This window comes from Coregonus clupeaformis, chromosome 7 (genome assembly GCF_020615455.1).
Source record: "Coregonus clupeaformis isolate EN_2021a chromosome 7, ASM2061545v1, whole genome shotgun sequence".
Lineage (NCBI taxonomy): Eukaryota > Metazoa > Chordata > Actinopteri > Salmoniformes > Salmonidae > Coregonus > Coregonus clupeaformis.
In genome coordinates, this window is record NC_059198.1 from 2,541,659 (window position 1) to 2,564,075 (window position 22,417).

At 45.8% G+C, this 22,417-nt stretch overlaps 2 protein-coding genes across 3 annotated transcripts in view; one reads left to right on the forward strand and one right to left on the reverse strand.

Annotated features, from left to right (window-relative positions):
* Positions 1-22,417, forward strand: part of LOC121551867 (coronin-7-like) — a 213,974-nt gene that overhangs the window by 125,473 nt on the left and 66,084 nt on the right. The window lies entirely within an intron of this gene.
* The window catches only part of LOC121568734 (vasorin-like), a 40,241-nt gene that overhangs the window by 5,716 nt on the left and 12,108 nt on the right, over positions 1-22,417 (reverse strand). For both annotated transcript variants that reach the window (XM_045221051.1, XM_041879136.2), the window contains one exon: positions 20,398-20,466. The gene's annotated coding sequence lies outside the window, so the exon portion shown is untranslated. The remainder of the gene's footprint in view (positions 1-20,397; positions 20,467-22,417) is intronic.

Genomic DNA, 22,417 nt, shown 5'->3' on the forward strand with positions numbered 1-22,417 from the left:
CTCTCTCTCTCTGTCTGTCTGTCTGTCTGTCTGTCTGTCTGTCTGTCTGTCTGTCTGTCTGTCTGTCTGTCTGTCTGTCTGTCTGTCTGTCTGTCTGTCTGTCTGTCTGTCTGTCTGTCTGTCTGTCTCAGGGTCTGGACAGCCTACCCACTACCATTTACAGATCTCCAGGCACTGTGGTTGAACGGGAAGCACATTTAACAATTTTCTCCATGTTTACAACAAACTCTTTAGCCTGTGAAACCATGTTACAGACACACGCACACACAAATTGTTCAGATTACGATGTCTGAGGAAGGCCAGGAAGACCGTCAAGAACTCCAGTCACCCGAGCCACGGACTGTTACCATCTGGCAAACGGTATCGGAGCATCAGGTCTCGGACCAACAGGCTCCGAGACAGCTTCTACCACCAGGCCATCAGACTGTTGAACAACTAACCCTAGCTGTTTACCTGCTCAGACCTGCACCTTAGAGACCACCTGCACCTTAGAGACTGTTTGCACTGACTCTCCACACGTCCAACCCTTGCACATTACCACACACACACAACTACACACCAACACACAACCACACACACACACACACACACACACACACACACACACACACACACACAGTCAACACTGCTGTTCTATTTTATACTTTGATTCAACTGCGCGACCAAGACACTACCCACTTTATATTTGTAACACAGTTATACTTGATCATTGCACATTCATAATCTATACTGTATATCTTATTAGATCAGTTTTATTACTATGGATACTACCTTCCTCTGACTTATTATTTTCAATTCAACTTTTTTATTATTATTGATATCGATATTGTACTGCATTGTTGAGGGAGCTAGCGTGTTAGCATTTCACTGTACCTTTTATACATACTGTTAACTGTGACGAATAACATTTCATTTGATGTGGAGGGTTGACAAGTCTCCCTCTCATTTCTCCAGTTTTATAACTGTACCAAGTCTCTGTTTTGTGACTGTAAGTACGTGATATACGATATAGTGCATGTGTGCATGCATCTGTGTGTGATTTAGCTTGTGGTGCTCTAAACTTGGGTCCTTATCAATATCCTTGAGCTGCTTTCCTGACCAAAACGCTCAGTATAAATAACCTAACATTCGAATGTTGTCATTACTCGAAACTACGGCCAACGCTCCTTACTAAACACGTCTGTGAAATACAGTAGAAACTCAGAGATGCTGAGAGAGGCGCTTTTGTATCCAAAGGGAGGATAGTGTCAGATGGGCATGTCAAGTAATTTACACCCCGGATTCACCTGAGACCCAGCCTATTCAGGCCCGAGACAGAACACCTGTAAGATCACATAACTTAGACTTGAGTTGAAAGAGAACGAGGGAAAGGAGGAAAGAAAAAGGAGGGAATGGATGGTAGATAAAGGGAAGACGAGCCGCTCAAGTGAGTCATTGAAGACGTTTATCATCCTTTGTTCCGATGGATTAATCGCACGGGTTAGTGGCCTTGAGGTAGAGCGAGGAGAGTGAAAATCTTTTTTTTGTGCTATTTTTCCTTCTGTCCTCCCCTTCTCTCTCTCGCTCTACCTCTCTCTTTCTCTCCCTCCCTACCTTTCTCTCTCTCACTCTCTGGGCTTATAAGGACAGTGTGGGGGGGGTTTAATATCCGCAGTTCATGTCGGGGTGAAATACGCCAAGCTTGGTTTTATTGGACACTGCAGGGAGACTGCGACGGTGCCCATTATTTTCTCTCCCTTTAAACCTGAGCCACGGAGACACAATCATCTGATTTATATTCAAGTATTCCTTTTTCCGACCTGCAGTGATTTCACTTTTTCTTTTTAATGCTGCTTTTATTTGGTAAAGCAGGTTTCAACATTTAGAAAACATTTCATGATTTAATTGGATTGTGGGTGGGAGGAGGGAGCCCTGCTCGCTGTGTGAGTGGAAAATCTAGACACCCTCAAGTAGCTTCAGGTTGAATTTGTTCACTTAAGGGAGTTTCTTAAGCGCCATTTTAATGGTACTTTAGTTGCTGTTTGGGGGTACTACCTGGATTCTTATTGTATAGGAGTGATTGTCCTGACAAATTTACCCATAATACTCCCAGATAACTCTCTGTTCTGAGTTGCTTGATGGGTTGAAAGGGTGCAACACTAAAAACGTCCTAGACAATGACTGAAACTTTCCCATATTCATTTTCCTTTCTATCGCGCTCTTCCTTTCTTTCCCTCTGTCTTTCCTCACTTGTAGCACTGACCCACCCTTTCAGCCAATGCAGAACTTTGCTGCAACCTTGTAGCAACATTGTGAGGCAGAGATCACACTCTCCCCTCTGAAAACACAACCCTGATCTACAGAGATAGTGCCACCATGGTTACGGTAACTTCCGCCCTTACCCTTCCACTTTTACCAAACATTGCCAGTCAGTCTCAAGGTCCCCTCTCTCTGCTAACTCTTTGATATATGAGTATTTTGCCTGCAGAGAGACACATTATCACGTCCTGCATTAGGTCATACTGTAGCCGCCTGCCCACAACAAGTCATTAGCTTATAGCTAATCACACTGTTCTAGTTCATTACTGATTGAATTGATTAAACCTGGTCTAGTTGCTTCTGTGTCACATTGAATAATAATCTGGTTGTTTTGTTGTGGCCATTGCTACGTTGTTCCCAAAGTCTGGAAATCTTTTGTCCAAGTTTGTCTGTCCAAAAAGTTGGCTCTGCTTCCTTGCCTCTCTAACGATGAATGGACTATCATCATCTTCACCTTTATCACTCTCTCTATCTCTGTTCCGTCTCTCATTCTAGCTCCTACTCTCAGCAGACAACACAAGCAGTAGGCGCCTGTGTGTAATAACACTGTTATCATTTAACCCCACTGATGATGGCCATGACATATGAACTTTGCAGAATGGAACAGAGCAGGTTTTTAGCATTTTTGCGGCTAGCGTCTCATTAATTCACTGGCAGGCATGCGACCTCTTCCTTCAAAAGCTGGTTTTAGTTGCGGCCATATAAAACTACAAAAAATGCACAGGGCTTGTGCCAAGTAGATATTACGGTTGAAACGGAGCCACGGAGTACACTTCCACTGCATATCTGCAATTTGTTTTTCCCCCTCTGGAGTTTCCCTGTGCTCTTTTACTGTTCTTTATTTTGATTGTACATTTTCTTTACCGAAAAACACAGCCTCGAATGTCAAGAGTTGGAGAGGAGATGTAAGGGCTGGGAGGCAGGGGAAAGAGGAAAGCGGGGACACACACACACACACACAAAGGCCATGAAAGTTGATTTCTAGCACAGTATCATCCCTTCACATCACGGCACCACTATGGCATTTATTTTCCTCCTCTTTCAACATACCTCTCTTTTCTCTTTCCACTCTTCCTTGAAATCACAACCATTGATATGAAAAAGTTCCTGGCCATGTTTTTTTCACCTGCAGTTCCTTGAAACTGGATCGCGTTAAAGAAGAGAGGTGTAGTGGGAATATCTTGGATGCATTCCCTTAGCTACACATTCCTATTGTTATGTTCCAAGTCATTACATGTTAAAGCCAAGGCTGGGCAGAGATGTGTTGTTATACAGCCAAATACCAATAAAGTAGCTTTAGTATAGTGCCATTGGGTCAGGTTAACAAAGTAGCCAGCAGTTAACTCAATAACTGCTATCAACAGCCAACACCTGCTAACTCCGCGAAAAATACCTCTTAACTTCTGCCAACAGTGCAAAAAGTACTAACTTAGCTTTTATTTTTGCCAACAATGTAAAAAGTACTGTGTTGGACCCAATCAGCATTAGGTATAGGCCTAGTAATTGTTTATGGAAAATCTTGTTCAGACAGTGAAGATAGCATCTGATGGAGGTGCAGTCTGCCATTTGACCACAGTGTAATGGGTAGTAGGGGTGAGGCGTCATAGTTATCCCATGGGTTTAAACACAACGCCTGGGGGAATACATTTAAATGGACTGATAATGTTATTCAGTGGATTGTAATGGATTTCTGCCCATGCTCATGTAACTGGTGGTCCGTCTGAACTGCACTTCAACATTGCATGTGTATAGATCTTCCCTCACAGGAAAATAAAGTTATTCTAAATTAATAGGAGTTTTCTACCAGAGCAGGTTCTTAACTATGGCTTTGTTCGGCTTATGTGTGCCTTTGCTGAAGCTTCTAAAACGTGGCTTGAGTATTTCCTTTGCTTCAGCCATAAAGTCAACAGAAGGAAAATACAGTCCATAACAAAAAGCAGGAGGACTGGTAGCATTACAGGGTTGGGAAATGATGAAGAGGTAGATGGAAGGACAGAGCGAAGGACAGAAAGGGGAGAGAGTGTGGCTGGATGGATCTGCTGTGCTGTGAGGAGAGAAAAAGAGAAAACAAAGGGATTGGGGAAGAATAACAGGGGATGAAGGCTGGGGAAAGGGGGACTCAAGCAACAGTTGGAGGATGGTAAAACAGACGTTTTGCAAGCTTGCCTGGCGCAATGGAACCAATGGAATAGTCCCTAAAGTGCAAGCCCCGCTCATCTGGCACTCCAGGCAGACTCAATCGAACACCCAAAGTATTTAAAAGAAAGCAAATACTATTTGAACCCAGGTCTGTCACAACATACACACATACGGTATGGATGTATTTGTGAGAAGCGGTACAGAACAAACATCAACCAATCACACCTCGCCCTGAACAGAGGGAGCCAACCAGGCGCTAGAGGATACAGGCCGGGGACGGGTATAGGAGAGCAGGGCCAGAATACACAAGATCAAGGGAGCCATGCAGTATAGATGGCGGTATGTGTGTCGGGAGAGGAGGAGAGAGAGGGGAGGCCGACATGAAAGAAAGTGTGAGAGAGAGAGACATAAGGAGGGGAGCTAAATAGATGAAGTTTTGAATATTTTCCTAAGAAACCCAATGTTGGGATTCTTGCTCTCTGGGGTCTGTGTTTATTTGACTGTGCCTCAGTCCAACGCGGGTCCAGAGAATCTGATAACCCAGTGGGAGCCATGAGGCTGGGGCAGACAGAGAGGGAGATAGAGGGAGTTATCTACACACCGCCAGGACCAGTATTCATAAAGAGTCTCACCCTACTCTGACAGCACTCCTACTCTGAGACCCTGTCCATATATTCTTATTCATTATCATCTAAAAGGAAAAACTGATCCGAGTTTCTTACTTCTACTCTGAGTCTCTTTTTTTAATACGGGCCCTGATCTCAGATAAAAAACAACAACCTGGATAGATAGTTTAGACTGCCTGTTCTTTTTTTTTCTTTCACTCTTTCTTTTTGGCAACCAGAGAGTCTTCTACAGGTCTTATCACTCTAACCAGAGTGTCTTCTACAGGTCTTATCACTCTAACCAGAGTGTCTTCTACAGGTCTTATCACTCTAACCAGAGTGTCTTCTACAGGCCTTATCACTCTAACCAGAGTGTCTTCTACAGGTCTTATCACTCTAACCAGAGTGTCTTCTACAGGTCTTATCACTCTAACCAGAGTGTCTTCTACAGGCCTTATCACTCTAACCAGAGTGTCTTCTACAGGTCTTATCACTCTAACCAGAGTGTCTTCTACAGGTCTTATCACTCTAACCAGAGTGTCTTCTACAGGTCTTATCACTCTAACCAGAGTGTCTTCTACAGGTCTTATCTCTCGAACCAGAGTGTCTTCTACAGGTCTTATCACTCTAACCAGAGTGTCTTCTACAGGTCTTATCACTCTAACCAGAGTGTCTTCTACAGGTCTGATCACTCTAACCAGAGTGTCTTCTACAGGTCTTATCTCTCGAACCAGAGTGTCTTCTACAGGTCTTATCACTCGAACCAGAGTGTCTTCTACAGGTATTATCACTCTAACCAGAGTGTCTTCTACAGGTCTTATCTCTCGAACCAGAGTGTCTTCTACAGGTCTTATCACTCTAACCAGAGTGTCTTCTACAGGTCTTATCTCTCGAACCAGAGTGTCTTCTACAGGTATTATCATTCTAACCAGAGTGTCTACTACAGGTCTTATCTTAAACCTGGCATGAATACATAATACAGTGAATACTGTGTCTATAGACTATGAGCTGTCGTTGATCCCTCTGCATTGAGTGACAGGTGACGCTGTGGCATTAAGTCAAGGGTCGGAGCGTTAGATGAGGAAGAGGACACAGACAGGAAATGGACAGACAGACAGTGAGGTGAAATGTTCAGAACGTTGCAGATAGAAATGTACGGAATACAGCTATCCCGACCTGACGTATAATCATGTCTGTTCCAGACCTGGGTTCAAATAGTATTTCAAATACTTTAGCCAATACAAAAGTCCTAAAAGTGCAAACCACGCCCACCTGACACTCCAGGCAGGCTAAAGCAAACGCTCAAAGTATTTGGAAGATTTCGGACAGTGGTTGAACCCAGGTCTGCTGTCATCCTGGGAGGAATGCAGCCGTTGAACGTCAGCCTCTCTCCTCCTCGGGCTTGTAATTTCCTCTCTGCTGTCTCCACCGCTCATCGCCCCTCCCCTCTGTTTAAACTTGAAACATTCCTGAGATGTGCAGCAGCTGAGTTTGAAAGGGAGCTTCCTCCGAATCTCATCTGTCTACAAACACACACTCGGCCCTTGCAACGTTAGACTAAGAGGACGTTTTCCCTTTAGGAAAACTATATATTTCCCAAGAAAAACTGGGAAAACCTAAACAGACTAGGGACTTGACTGACTGTATGTGTGGATGGAGTAAGCACAGAATTAAATAGAACACTAGAGTGGACATGCATAGCAATATGTGTCTATGGGAGTAAGGCTTTCTTTGTTCCTACTCTCATTACTCAACTATAGTTATAACATCTGTGCTCTCTGGGTTTGAATTTGACCGTAGTTATTAGAAAAAGCTGATGAATGTGCTGTACTGCTGGTGCTTCAGGCCAGGAGCTAGCCTAACTAGGTTGTGGTAGAGGAGAGTATGCATGGGAACATCTTTGCGTAACACTGTGCAAGAAAAACATGCAGCTGAGAGCTGAACAGAAAAATAAAGGGAAGAGGAGCAGAGAAATTAAAGGACTTTCTCTCTCTCCCTGTTCTCTCTCTCTCTCTCTCTCTCTCTCTCTCTCTCTCTCTCTCTCTCTCTCTCTCTCTCTCTCTCTCTCTCCCTGTTCTCTCTCTCTCTCCCTGTTCTCTCTCTCTCTCTCTCTCTCTCTCTCTCTCCCTGCTCTCTCTCTCCCTGTTCTCTCTCTCTCTCTCCCTGTTCTCTCTCTCTCTCTCTCTCTCTCCCTGCTCTCTCTCTCTCCCTGTTCTCTCTCGCTCTCTCTCTCTCTCGCTCCCTGCTCTCTCTCTCTCTCTCTCTCTCTCTCCCTGTTCTCTCTCTCTCTCCCTGCTCTCTCTCTCTCTCTCTCCCTGTTCTCTCTCTCTCTCCCTGCTCTCTCTCTCGCTCTCTCTCTCTCTCTCTCGCTCGCTCTCTCTCTCTCTCCCTGTTCTCTCTCTCTCCCTGTTCTCTCTCTCTCTCTCTTCCCCTGTTCTCTCTCTCTCTCTCCCTGCTCTCTCTCTCTCCCTGCTCTCTCTCTCTCTCCCTGCTCTCTCTATCTCCCTGCTCTCTCTCTCTCCCTGCTCTCTCTCTCTCTCTCTCTTCCCCTGTTCTCTCTTCCCCTGTTCTCTCTCTCTCCCTGCTCTCTCTCTCTCTCTCTCTCTCTCTCTCTCTCTCTCGCTCGCTCGCTCTCTCTCTCTCTCTCCCTGTTCTCTCTCTCTCCCTGTTCTCTCTCTCTCTCTCTTCCCCTGTTCTCTCTCTCTCCCTGCTCTCTCTCCCTGCTCTCTCTCTCTCTCTCTCTCTCTCTCTCTCTCTCTCTCTCTCCCTGCTCTCTCTATCTCCCTGCTCTCTCTATCTCCCTGCTCTCTCTCTCTCCCTGCTCTCTCTCTCTCTCTCGGTTCTCTCTCTCTCTCCCTGCTCTCTCTCTCTCTCTGCTCTCTCTCGCTCTCCCTGTTCTCTCTCTCTCTCTCCCTGTTCTCTCTCTCTCTCTCTCTCCCTGTTCTCTCTCTCTCTCCCTGTTCTCTCTCTCTCCCTGTTCTCTCTCTCTCACTCTCTCCCTGTTCTCTCTCTCTCTCTATCTCTCTCTCTATCTCTCTCTCTCTCTCTCTCTCTCTCTCTCTCTCTCTTCCTGTTCTCTCTTTCTCTCTCTTCCTGTTCTCTCTTTCTCTCTCTCCCTGCTCTCTCTCTTTCTCTCTGCAACAAAACAGGGGGAACCAAAGGGAGAGAGGGATATAAAAGAAAGGTCCAACAAGCCAGGAGAAACAGAAAGAAGGAGATGAAAGAAGGGTCGGTCCTTAGTAGTCAGGGAAGTGGAAGGCTGAGGTGGGTTTAAAGGTCCAGGAGAAACAGAAAGAAGGGTCAGTCCTGTCAGTAGTCAGGGACGTGGAGGGCTGAGGTGGGTTTAAAGGTCCAGGAGAAACAGAAAGAAGGGTCAGTCCTGTCAGTAGTCAGGGAAGTGGTGGGCTGAGGTGGGTTTAAAGGTCCAGGAGAAACAGAAAGAAGGGTCAGTCCTGTCAGTAGTCAGGGAAGTGGTGGGTTTAAAGGTCTAGCCTGCATGGGAGAAAAAAGTGGAGCCTCAGCAATTACAGCTTCCCAGGGCCTCCCAGGCCCAGGGCCCAACGTCAAGAGCCCTTATCTCCAGCGAAAGGACAGGAGCCAGGGCCATGTGGAGAGGCTGTATTGTGAACCTGTGTGTGTGCGTGTTTGTGTGTGTGTGCGTGTGCGTGGGGGAGCAGACGTCTACTAAATCACACCTATCTCCCCTTGATCTCCCCACAGAACAGAGCAGTAACCCAGCCTCACTTCTAAGATCTTAACACTGTGTCACCTTTCCCACATTCCCCTGGCTGTGGGTCTCTAATGGTACGGCCGTCATGCTGTCCTAGCAGGACAGTCCCAGTCAAAACCATCAATCTCAGACAACAGGGGCCAATGAGAGAAAGAGAAAAGAGAGGGAGATGGAGGGAGAGAGGAAGAGAAAACATCAGAGCCTAGTGAGAAAGGCAGGATGTGGAGGCGAAGCAGACCTGCCATTCGTTAAGCGCCCGTTTGAAGGAACGAAAAATCCTGACATCCATCAGGCTGGTAGTGAGAGCTGGGATAGCATGTTGGGATGTGGCCTGAACAGGCCCTTTTCTTGTGGTGGGCCTGAAATAATACCAGAGAGAGAGAGTTGTGTGCAGCAGCTTGCGAAGTTCGTTTGACGGTATTGCCCCCGCAACCCCCCCCTTCACACCACTACAAAGATACTGTGGCTACCAGAGGATCATTGTCCCTGACAGACATTGTAAAATCATTACTCCTCCTTCCTCTTCTCTCTCTTCTCTGTATTGCCAGATTAATCTTTGACTGAACTCTCTGTAAGGCTTGTTCTAGTAAAGTCAGAAAGGACAGAAAGTTATTTGTGTCAGACTGAAGATTCTTCGCCGACTGTGCTTTCTACAATGTCAAGATCCTTCTCTGCTTTCTACTAGGTTGTATAGCACCTTGGGAGAGAAAAGCGGTTTATAACTTACTTTTGTTATTATCATTCACTGGATAACAAGCTGCAGGTGTACTTGGCTTGGTGACCTGAAGCCTTGATCGTGTTGCAGAAGAGGGAAAACAAGTTATTCTATTTCTTTCTCTTCCTCCCTCCATCTCTTTCATATTTTTCTCTACCTCCTTCTCTCCATCAACACTTCCTTCCTCCCTCCCTCCTCAACCCTTATAGATTCAACGGCAAGTTAAACAAGTATGGCCAACGGTGCACAATGTTAGAAATACTTCAGCACATTTCTTACACAAGTAAAAATACTGTGTATTGCATTACACATGTAGCACAACACGGTGGTTAGCATAACTGACATTATTATACTACATACTTCACTAACCTAGCTGTTGTTTTCATTGACTGTACACCACACTTAAAGGTGGAGTTTCAGTTTACCAAACTATCCGAGGGCATCGACAACAGTGTCTTCATGGATTCACACGTCAGAATTCAGAAACTCCTCCAGAACACGTCTCTCTTTTCTTCTGTCCTACTTCACTCCCTCCATTTTATCTCAATAATCTCCTTTTACCCATTTATCATCTGCTGCTCCCTCGCTCCCTTTCTCCATGTCACGGGGGGGCTCTGGTTTATGGGACGGCGCTGACATGTTGAGGGACGACCCTTCCTCTGTGCATTGTGGGTAACAGGGTCCAGCTGTGGTCAGAGGGAGGGGGGGGCACTGACAGTGCAGTTAGGATGGGCGGCGCGTGGGGGTGGGGGCACTCCTGTTTCACCTCACAGGAGAGCAGCTTGGAGATGGGGGTAAGAGGAGGGGGTCACAGGGGGCAGATAGACCTCAACACCAATGTTCCCATGGCTGCTGAGGTGATATTTTAGGATTGTTATGTATACACGTCCCTAGTGCTGTACACTGCAGTAAATCCATAGAAACTGCTTGAGCCCAATGTTAGGGGGACGCTGCACTGCTGCATTGAATCTAACAGGGGTAAAAGTATTATATCCTAGAGGACTGAGCTCTCGCTCTGTAGTATTGGAGATCAGATTGTTATTAATGCTCTAGACTACTAGCATTGTTCCCTTAGAAGACAAGGTCCCAGCATAAAAGGACTCTAGTAGCTAGGCACTCAGCATACTATCTCTCTCCCTAGTAACTCAGCATACTATCTCTCTCCCTAGTAACTCAGCATACTATCTCTCTCCCTAGTAATGCAGCATACTATCTCTCTCCCTAGTAACTCAGCATACTATCTCTCTCCCTAGTAACTCAGCATACTATCTCTCTCCCTAGTAACTCAGCATACTATCTCTCTCCCTAGTAACTCAGCATACTATCTCTCTCCCTAGTAATGCAGCATACTATCTCTTTCCCTAGTAACTCAGCATACTATCTCTCTCCCTAGTAACTCAGCATTGTGTGTTCCTTCAGACTCCCTAACTGGGTTAGTCTCTGGCTCGCCAGTAAACACTGGTCACCAGCACCACCGGTCACCAGCACCACCAGAGATGGCGACACACCAGTAAACAGTGGTTACCAGCACCACCAGAGATGGCGACACACCAGTAAACACTGGTCACCAGCACATCCAGAGATGGCTACACACCAATGAACACACAATGGTTGAGATAGCATCTGCAACACATTGGTTTCTGCAATTGCTTCTCATAGCATTGCAGTTGGTGAAACCCTTCATAGCCACTCATCTCTTCTCCCTAATGAAGTGTTTTCTAAACCTCTCCTTGCAGACGCTCAACATTTCCACTTATTTTATGTATTAGAAGAGCTAGCACACCTGATTCAACTAATGAAGGGCTTGGTGATTGGTTGACCAATCAGGTGTGCTTGTACTGAAAAACATTAAATAGATGGAACGGCTAGGGGTGCTTGAGGAGAGGTTTGGAAAACACTGCCCTAACTAATGCATCTCATTAGATAACCATCACCTGCGAGGAAAACAAAACACTGAGAGCAATGAGCCAAATCACTAGTCATAGAGGTCAGCGGCTGTTTCCACTGCTGCTAAAGCGACTGTGTCCTTTGTGTAACCCTCCACCGAAACAAGAGAGATAACAGGGCCTGTTTGAAGCAGGCACACACCCATCACATGCACAAACACACACGCACACATGCAGAGACAGAAACACACACATACATGAGCCTCCTGCCCACCTACCGGCCCCACCACCACAACAGGTGCCCTTTCTCCTCCGGGGCATTTAGAAACCCAAAACCTCCAAAGTGTGTCTTTACAACTCATGCGACCCAGGCTAAATCCTCCAAGCTTCAGAGCTACCTTGGCTGCTTCATCCCCAGGGAGAAAGGCTGGGAGAGGGGGAACGGAAGGAGGAGAAGAGCGGCGGACGATGGCCAGGCCAGACAATGGTCTGTGTTAGCAGATGTCTTTAACTCCGCTTTTAGGTCGGAGGGTCAGTTTAAATCCTAAAGGAAATGTTGTCTATACCTCCTCTGAGCTTTTAGTTCTGAGGGTCAGTTTAAATCCTTTCTTTCTCTAAAGAGATACTGCAGAATAAGGGATTCTAGATGCCGGACAAGATCCCTTTGGATGAGATTCACACACACACACACACTAACCCTCTGTCTGGCTCTTTGTAGGTCGTATAGGTATTGACACATAGCTGCCGTCGCCTTCCTCAGTCAGCACTGTTAAATCTTCCGTCAGCAGTGATGAGGTGACCCAGCCCTGTGACCCTTGAACTTTCTGACTGATAAAGTCAGGGAGGTCACAACCCACTCACATGGACACAAAGCAGCCCTCTGTTACACACCTACCATCTCTGTGGTCAATTGGCTGATTATCCAATCACAGCTCTTTATACAAAGACGTGGTGAGAGACTAGCCCATTAGGCGTCTGTACTTTACCATACAAGAATATCTCATTCATACAAAGCGTGCAGAGACAATGAACAATGGATAGGTCTGCATCCTCCTTTCATTTATGATGGGTTTTGAACTAACGTTTGATCCCATACCCTAACTCCTGTCTCTGTTTAGTGAAAAAACCTGGTTTCCTGATCTGATTCTGGATTAGATTTAAACTGTGACTATTCTTCAGATAGAGACTGTCTCTGGTTATAGAACACTGTCCTGTTCCAGTCATACACTGTATGTGAGTCAGGGACATAGACATAGAATTACTAGATAATGAACACAATGAAATTAGAATGCTAACACGCAGGTCTGAGGTCAGTTAGGGACAGCTACTATACAGTACACCACTAGCCCCTCTGTGCTCAAGTTACAACTGATACGCTTGGTTTTCTGACTCTGGATCAGATTTAGATTGTGACTATTCTTTAGAGATTGGCTCTGGTCATAGAACGTTGGTTTGCCCCTGTTCCCAGGTCAGTCAGCTTTAAACAATACTAGCCCCCTACCCTATCTCTTTACTAAGTTCACAACTGACCCATACAGGGTGACCCCAAGCCTTGGAGACCACTCTGCTTGACCCAGCATCCGTCACACGCCAATGTGTCATAAAAAGCAAACCGACGTAGACGCACGCCTCTCTCTGTGTGAGAACTCTCTTTCTCCCCCTCTCTCGTCATCTTTCTCTCTCTCTCTCCCTTTTTCTCTCTCTCTCCCACTCACTGACGACTCTTCCTTTCTGGTGGTAAGGGGTTGAGGGGAGAGGAGGAAGAGGAGGAGTGAGGATGTGATGGCTTGTTGGGGTGTTGGGGAGCAGGAAGGCGCCACAGTGTTAAGGTGAACCCTGAACTCTATAGTCTTCAGGTCATGAAGGAGATATATGTCCACAAGGGCCACTACTATACAGCCCTGTAGTCTGACCTGGGCTGGGATGCAGGAGGCTGGGGTTAGCAGCTGGTACTGCTGGAAATGGGAAGGATTGAGGGAAAACAACAGACAAACAGTAGGTCATAGAGTCATTGAACACTGGTCACTTTAATAACGTTTACATACTGTTTTACCCACTTTATATGTATATACTGTATAGTCAAAGTTCATCCTATATAACTACTGCTGTACATACCTTTTCTATTCACGTACTGTCCATACTGTCTATACACACCATTCACGTACTGTCCATACTGTCTATACACACCATTCACGTACTGTCCATACTGTCTATACACACCATTCACGTACTGTCCATACTGTCTATACACACCATTCACGTACTGTCCATACTGTCTATACACACCATTCACGTACTGTCCATACTGTCTATACACACCATTCACATACTGTACATATATATTTATATTCCGCAACATTTCTGCAATTCTATCCATTTTGTCATGGGGTTTTGTACTGTGTATTTAAATACTGTATTCTTCACATAGCTCTTTCTAATATTTCTACTATTGTACATTGAATTTTAGTTACACTGTTTATACACACCGCATATTTATTTATATACTGGATTCTTGAAATAGCTCACTCTAATATATCTACTGCTGTACATATCTGTCATGATCGTCCTGAGAAGAAGCGGGCCAAGGCACAGCGTGATATGCGTACATAATATTTATTGAATGTACAACACAACGAACAAAACAACAAACGATACGAAACGTGAAGTCCTACGGTTACACAAACCATACACGGAACAAGATCCCACAAACACTGTGGCAAAACAGGCTACCTAAGTATGGTTCCCAATCAGAGACAACAAGCAACAGCTGATTCACGTTGCCTCTGATTGAGAACCACACCGGCCAACATAGAAACAAATGAACTAGATAAACAACCTAGCACACAAAACACAAACATAAACCGAACAGGGGAGGGCCGGGTGGGCATTCCTCCTCGGAGGCGGTTCCAGCTCCGGGCTTGACCCCCACCCTCCAACAAACCCCCCATAGCGCCCCTGGTCCGGTCTGGCCCTGCTGGCTGGATCTGGACTGGACATCGGTGGAGCGGATCGCTCAGGCTCCGATGTGGAGCAGCTAACCGGTACCTGACCAGGCACCGGTGACCCAGGCACGGGCTGTGCCGGACTGACGACGCGCACCACAGGCTTGGTGCGGGGAGCAGGAACAGGCCGGACCGGGCTGACGACGCGCACCATTGGCTTGGTGCGGGGAGCAGGGACGGGCCGAACCGGGCTGACGACGCGCACCACAGGCTTGGTGCGGGGAGCAGGGACGGGCCGAACCGGGCTGACGAAGCGCACCACTGGCTTGGTGCGGGGAGCAGGAACGGACCAAAACGGGCTGACGACGTGCACCACTGGCTTGGTGCGGGGAGCATAGAGCATAGAAACAACCCACCCTGGCTCAACATAACAGAGTCCCAGAGCCAGGGCGTGACAATATCATTCTTAGTATATCTTGTGTATATTCATCCGGTGTAGATACGTATAGATTGCATTTGGATTATGCTATGTGGGTTAATTAGATTCGTTCTGACGTTTCAAGATTTGTTAAATATTTTTTGGGGATCATTTGCGTACTTGTTGACATCTTACTACATTTTACTGTATTGTTAGGAGCTAGTAACAAAAGCATTTCCCTACATTCGCTATAACATCTGTTAAACTGTGTACGCGACCAATACACTTTTATTTGATTTAATCATATAATATAACTAACTAATAACTATCTAATGAATATGATGTAAGTGAATGGGTACAGGGAAAACAGTAGCGCGTGACTTGTGTCAGTTGTCGGTTTTCAATAACTCAATCAAGAAGGTGTACATTCTTGTGGCGTGAGTGAGTATGTGTTTTGTGCGTGTGTGTGTTTGCTGGGTGTGAGTATCAGAGGACGGTGTGTACTTGTCTTCATGATGTGTGCGTTTAAGTATTGGAGACACGCACGTGTTTGTGTGTGTGTGTGTGTGTGTGTGTGAGTGATTGTGTGTGTCAGGGAGTGTTTAGAGGCGGCTCGACCTGTTCCGTAGCCGTGTGCTGACACACAAGGCAGGTGTGATATGCACACTCCAGTCTCTCTCTCTCTCTCTCTCTCTCTCTCTCTCTCTCTCTCTCTCTCTCTCTCTCTCTCTCTCTCTCTCTCTCTCTCTCTCTCTCTCTCTCTCTCTCTCTCTCTCTCTCTCTCTCTCTCTCTCTCTCTCTCTCTCTCTCTCTCTCTCTCTCTCTCTCTCTCTCTCTCTCTCTCTCTCTCTCTCTCTCTCTCTCTCTCTCTCTCTCTCTCTCTCTCTCTCTCTCTCTCTCTCTCTCTCTCCATACCTTGTTTTCATCATCCTGTATTTACCTCTGTTTTATTGCTACATGTCTTTGAATGGAACACTGATTCATCATCACCACCTGATATTACTGGTATGATTAACTATTTATCTTGACATAAGTTCAACTTATTTTTAACTTTAAAGGCTATCCAGGAGATCAAACATTGTTTTGATCAGTGATTTACCTGACTCACAATTCTGCTTTCTCTCTCTTAGCAGAGAATTGTATTTATTATTTGGGGCCCTCTTGCCTGGTGTTTCTTGAAAAAGAGGGTCTGAACCTCAAGATTTATCTCCTGGTCAAATAGAGGCTTGTTTATTTTTTAAGAATCAGAGCATATTCAGATACTGAATATGTACATGTATGTTCACATTCAGTCCTACCCTAGTCCCTCTGTTCAACAGTCAAATGTAGATTGTAGGTACCTATAACTGAATATGTATGGTCACATTCAGTTTGACCTTTCTCCCTCTGAACCCTGAACTTCTACTGTTGCAACAAAGTTCAAAGGTAAAATCAACAAAATTGAAGTGTTTATGACACATGCAGTCCGTGGCCGGACAGACTGATGTCTGTCTGGGGGAAATACACACACATCACTGAGGATAAACAAACACACACTCTCGGAGTGATTCTGTCACAGTGTCCCTCTGTCTGGCTGTCCTTCCCTCTGGCTACACGCGCCACTGTCCCCCTGCCCTATCATGTCACCTCCTACCAAATACCTCTGGCACCCCATGTCTCCAGAGGGGGTTTAGCCAATACCCTGCAGAATGTGCCAACTACATTTCTGTCATAGCACTGATGTCACCGCAGCACATACACACACACACACAGCCGTCTCGCAATTAACCTGCAGTTAATCAAGGAGCAGGCAGGTAACTAACAAGCAGTAGCATTCTTTCACCACGACATCACAAAATATGTCTGTAAAATACATCTGTAAATTCACCTCGCCCATCACCTCTCCACCTCCTTCTTTCCTCCTCCTCTCCTCCCATCCCCTCATCAGGTCTGTTCATGTGGAGGGCGAGTACAGGAGGAATGTTAACAAATATACAGGCTGTGGAGAAATCAGGATTTCCAGTGAGCTGATAATGATCAGATGATGGACTCTATACGTACCAGCGGATGTGATACTTGGCACTACAACTTGACTAATGTGAAACTTAGTGGACATGGCAAGATGTCCTGAGTAACCTGGAAAGGCTATTCTGAAGAAATACACAGTCACACATACCCCATCAACATATCCTGAGACACAAATGTCTGAAGCTGTTGAACTCGGGGGCATCATCAGCCTCATAGCACATCTGTTCTCACACCTGATCATCCCCTCTTCCCCTATTTTCTAAAGGTCTTCTTCAGGACACCAGTAACCTCTCCTCCATCTATCTCTAGTAGCTGTCAGGGTGGTTGTAGAGGTATAGACAAGGGATGGAACGACTTAAAAACATCCACGTAGGAAGAGAACCAACTCTCGCTCTCACACACACAGACACACACGTACATGTCTCTCTCTACCAATGAGCCGTGTAGTAGCAGTTACGGAGGGAGGGAGGGAGGGAGGGAGGGAGGGAGGGACAGAAAGCCAAAGACTTAAAAGTATGTATTGCATCTTATGTACTCCTGGTTGCACAATTACACTGGATTTCCCTCCAGGGGACATTTACATTTTACATTTACGTCATTTAGCAGACGCTCTTATCCAGAGCGACTTACAAATTGGACAATGATGTTTAAATTGACTTGAAAGGATAAATGTCACAGATGACCTCTTCTTAGAACAGTGAAGGGATTTGTGTCAATCAGCTTTAGATGATGTAGTTCTTGTTCTTGTCTTGAAGGTGTTTGAACGGAAAGGTCACCGTGACAGTAAAGAATGTCAGAGATGCCGGCAATGGGACAATGTGTGACACTAGGGACACAATGGGGACAGTGTCGATGAGAGGAGGAGTAAATTGTTTAGTCACTTGGCTGTGGACCTGGCGATTGACAATATCATTTGTTAGACTCATCGTCACTGTTTCCAATTTATATCAATCTGTGGAGTTTATCTAGGTCAGTGTTTTCCTATCCTGGCCCTGGGGACCCATAGGGGGGGCACTCTTTAGTTTTTGCCCTAGCACTAACACACCTGATTCAAGTAATGAAAGCCTTGATGATGAGATGATTAGTTGAATCAAGTGTGTTCGTGCTAGTAATAAAAGCCTTGATGATGAGATGATTCGTTGAACCAAGTGTGTTAGTGTTAGGGTAACCACACCTTTGGGTGTGGCTATTGATAATTTAATTGGTTGTTGTTGCTAACTTAATTGTCACAGTGTCTTACTTATCAATCTGTGGAGTAGATGCAAATGTGTGTACGCGACCAATAAACTCTGATTTGATTTGTGTAGGTCTAGGTGGTGGCATTGACTACATCAGTCATCGTAACCTAATTATCTCTCTCCACGTCTGTCTAGGACCTAGGTAGTCATGAAGTCCCATGCTGTATGTAGACTGATCTGGAGGGTCAGAGAGGGCTTTGGGTTGTAGCCAGTAGTGTCTGTGCCATTGGGTCAGTAGAGAACAGTGTAGTGTTTACTCACAAATACAGATTTACACTTTTCTTTCCTCATTCTTTGACAATAGGCCTGTGTTCACAGACCGACCTACCTGTTTTACAGGTCTGTAGTTTACTGTACTGTAGAAATGACTGTTTGTGATTTTTCAAGTCATTCTAGCCTAGGGGCTTTATCCCATAAAACGCATACACACACACTGATAAATATGACAAGAAGATCTCTTTGGCTGATTAAAATGTCACAAAAGAATGCATTGTGAGAACACATCTCGCTGTATTGGTCACTTGCCAGGGCCTCATAGCACAACCAACCATGCACAACCTTGACTGCCTCCTGAGCTCACTGCTATCTGCTTCTGCTGCCTCCTACTCTGAGGCTGAGAGATCTGTCAGCAAGGTTATATCACTGTGACCCTGGAACACTGCAATGAACGTGCAACAGGTGTGCCGTGCGCTCGGTTTTAGAGATATGTGTGTGAGAGAGAGAGAGAGAGAGAGAGAGAGAGAGAGAGAGAGAGAGAGAGAGAGAGAGAGAGAGAGAGAGAGAGAGAGAGAGAGAGAGAGAGAGAGAGAGAGAGAGAGAGAGAGAGAGAGAGAGAGAGAGAGAGAGAGAGAGAGAGAGAGAGAGAGAGAGAGAGAGAGAGAGAGAGAGAGAGAGAGAGAGAGAGAGAGAGAGAGAGAGAGAGAGAGAGAGAGAGAGAGAGAGAGAGAGAGAGAGAGAGAGAGAGAGAGAGAGATGGGGAAGAAGGTAGGGAGAAAGACAGACAGACAGACAGACCGACCATGGTACATCCTTATTTGCTCATTCCTGTATTTGTTTGCTTTATATTGAAATATAAAACCCACAGAGAGAGGAGAACTCCACGTCCCTTCACACAGTGTCAAGGTGTTTATGAACGTAGCCTTCCAAACACTGTGTTCATGTTGGTTGTCACTCTGTTGTACAGCCTATAGAGAGGGCCTCTTATCAGACCCATCCAGGAGCAGATATATATCCTCAGTAATGGAAAAGACAGACCCTCCCTAGTCCCTATGAGCTCAACCCTGTCATAGCCCCATACTTTAACTGCACTTCAGAGCTGTTTTCACACACTATGGTTAGGAGACACACACAGATACAGCCTCTCTCTCTGTCTGTGTGTGTGTCTGTGTGCAGTCTGCCCCAGAGAGGAACTTACTGCATGCCTCACAGAGCTCTCTCTCTGAGGTCTGAGGAGTGGGGTGGTGGGAAAGGTGGAGGCGGTTGTAAGGCAATCAGTGAGTGTAGTAATGGTTCCAGACTCCACAGGCCTTGAGCAGTGGGCTGTGTTCTGGGTCAGAAAGGAGAGGAGGGGGTGAGAAAAGCAGACTTTACAAGCCTGCACAGTCCCTGTCAGACCTCAACAACAGGGGAGGACAATAGGGATGGAGGGCGGAGGGGGTCAGGTGGGCGGACAGAGCGCCCCTGCTGCCCCAGGGCCTGACTGCTGGACCAGACCACAGCTTGACCCAGACACACTCCGCCTCCCTCAGATAATGGACCATCCCAGCAGGACCAGACACCCCCCTCCATCTATAATGGACCGGCCCAGGGGCGTGGAGAGGGGCAATTATCACCAGTGATTGAATAAGCCTGCCTGCAGTTTTATAGACCATCACACACATACTGATATACACACACACACACACCATCCTGTTGCCTTACTACCACTGCTCTTAGACTTTATAACTTCCAAACCAGCCAGCCGTGTTCCCGCCCCCAACACACCCCCTCCATACTTCTTCAACAGCTCTCTCCGCTCAGTAAATAGCATGTGTGTGTGTGCTCTCAGTCTGACCCATGTTGTAGGTAGGTAGACAACTTGTCATTGAGGGACTCAGTCAAATGTGAAGGGGACTCATGAGGAAGGAATGTGTTGAGGTTAACACTGTCAATAGCCAAGTGTGCTTTCTGGAAACTCTGAACGCAATCATTCAACAGGACTGTTTCCTCATTCAGAAATGTGCCAAAAATGTAACCCTATGCTACTTCTGAAGTGAACTAAAACGTGTCTGTTGACAATAATCTTGTATCATCTTGTTTCATATGGATAAAGTACTAGTAGTTGTTAATTATTTTTTGTAGTATAGCAAATTAACTACTCTGTCATATAAACATTGAAGAGGAGTGAAATGGACAGTCAAACAATTAACCCTTAACTTACCCACTAAACAAGATGTCTCCTCCTGTTTCACTTCACTTTGACTGGGGCCGGTGGTGGTGTCCCCTCTATCTGTAGACAACACAACAGGAGAAACACATTAACACACACATTGTATTTGTGATTGACAGATCATCTTGACTGTTGAGGTGTGGTCAGCACACACAGACTAGCACTTGTAGTTAGGGTTGTTACAGTAGTTTTAACTCAACTCTGTTTTGGGGATTGTTTTAGTTATGGTTGACCAGGCCTTTTCTCTTCCCATCAACCCACAACAACCCCCATCTCCTGCCCTCCCAGCTCCAGTCCAACCCTGCTCTCCCCATTACCCCACACGCTGAGCAGGAAGTGGTGTTGTTTTAACGTGGTGCATTCCAGCGGCGTGTGGGAGGGTGGCGAGGAGGGAGGGAGGGAGCGTGCTGAGCAGCAGCAGGTCGTGTGGCGTAGGAGGCGTTCTGGCACGGGGGGGCGAGAGAATGAACGACAGAACCAGAGAATTATAGAATGACAGAGAAAGCGAGGGATGGAGGGAGGGAGGAAAAGGAGAGTAAGAATGCAGGCTGTCAGCTCCCTGAACTGCTGGCCATCTTATTGGGCCGTGTGTGTGTGTCTCTCTCTCTCTCTCTCTCTCTCTCTCTCTCTCTCTCTCTCTCTCTCTCTCTCTCTCTCTCTCTCTCTCTCTCTCTCTCTCTCTCTCTCTCTCGAAGAGGTGACGGGTGCCTAAGCCGGCATTAAAGTGTATGTATATGAGTGTGGTGCTGTGTTTATGAGTGGTAGGGTATCATAGCATGACAGTAGTTTAACATCACTACAGTACTTAGTGAGAGAAGGCAGGGTATCATAGCAGGACAGGAGTTTAACATCACTACAGTACTTAGTGAGTGAAGGCATGGTATCATAGCAGGACAGGAGTTTAACATGGCTACAGTACTTAGGCTCTCTAATCACATACTGCACCTGTAGCATCAGAAGACCAAGGTTAAGGAAGTGCTACAGGTGTGTGTGTGTGTGTGTTAACAGAGCTGTGTCTGTCTGTGGTTCAATGTGTGTGTGTTCTTTACAGGGCTCTGTGTGTACCAGGTGATAACCCATGGCTTATGTATTTAGATGGTTGTGCAGTGACTCTGCTGATGTGTGACTTTACTGATGAGTGACTTTGAGTAACAGTAGATTTGGCCCCCTGCTTGAGCCCTCTCAAAGTAAACAGTGTAACTCTATTTCATACAAACAGATGTTTTGATACTCTTCCAAAGTCAAACAGGTAAAGTGACACTTTGACAGAAAGACGCTATAAACCGGTTTGTGCAATTTATGAGTGTACCTGTGTTTCACTCACAGGTAACACACTTTACAGTCTCAGCTGGTGTGTGTGTGTGTCTGTCTGTCTGTCTGTCTGTGTGTGTGTGTGTGTGTGTGTGTGTATGTGTGTGTGACACCAGAGAATGTAACCTCTCTAGACTGCTGACAACAACATTGCAGACAGCATCAAGAGGAGATGATAACACATTTGAATCATTATGCGCCTCAGGCGACACAGCACTGATGGAAAGGCACTGTGTTTGTGTGTGTCTAAGTCTTTCATGTTGAGTTCTAACGTAATTGCCTAGAGACAAACTCTATGTCTGAGTCACTGTTTTCCTCCACTTGATTAAACCTAACCATACAAACATATGTATGCATACATTCACACACACACACATTTGGGCACACACAGAGAGAGAAATAAGTATATTTTTGCACAAACGCGTACACACAGAACAAACAAACACAGATACTAGCATTTACACGCACCTTTCAACCCACCCACATAGGCATACCTACACACAGACAAATCTCTTATCTTTCCACTCTAAAAGTTGTTTTTCTCCAGTATCCTTGCATCACAGTCACCCAGAAACCTTGTCACCCAGAAATCGTGTCATCCAGAAACCTTGTCATGTAGAAACCTTGTCATTCAGAAAGCTTGTCATGTAGAAACCTTATCATTCAGAAACCTTGTCATGTAGAAACCTTGTCATTCAGA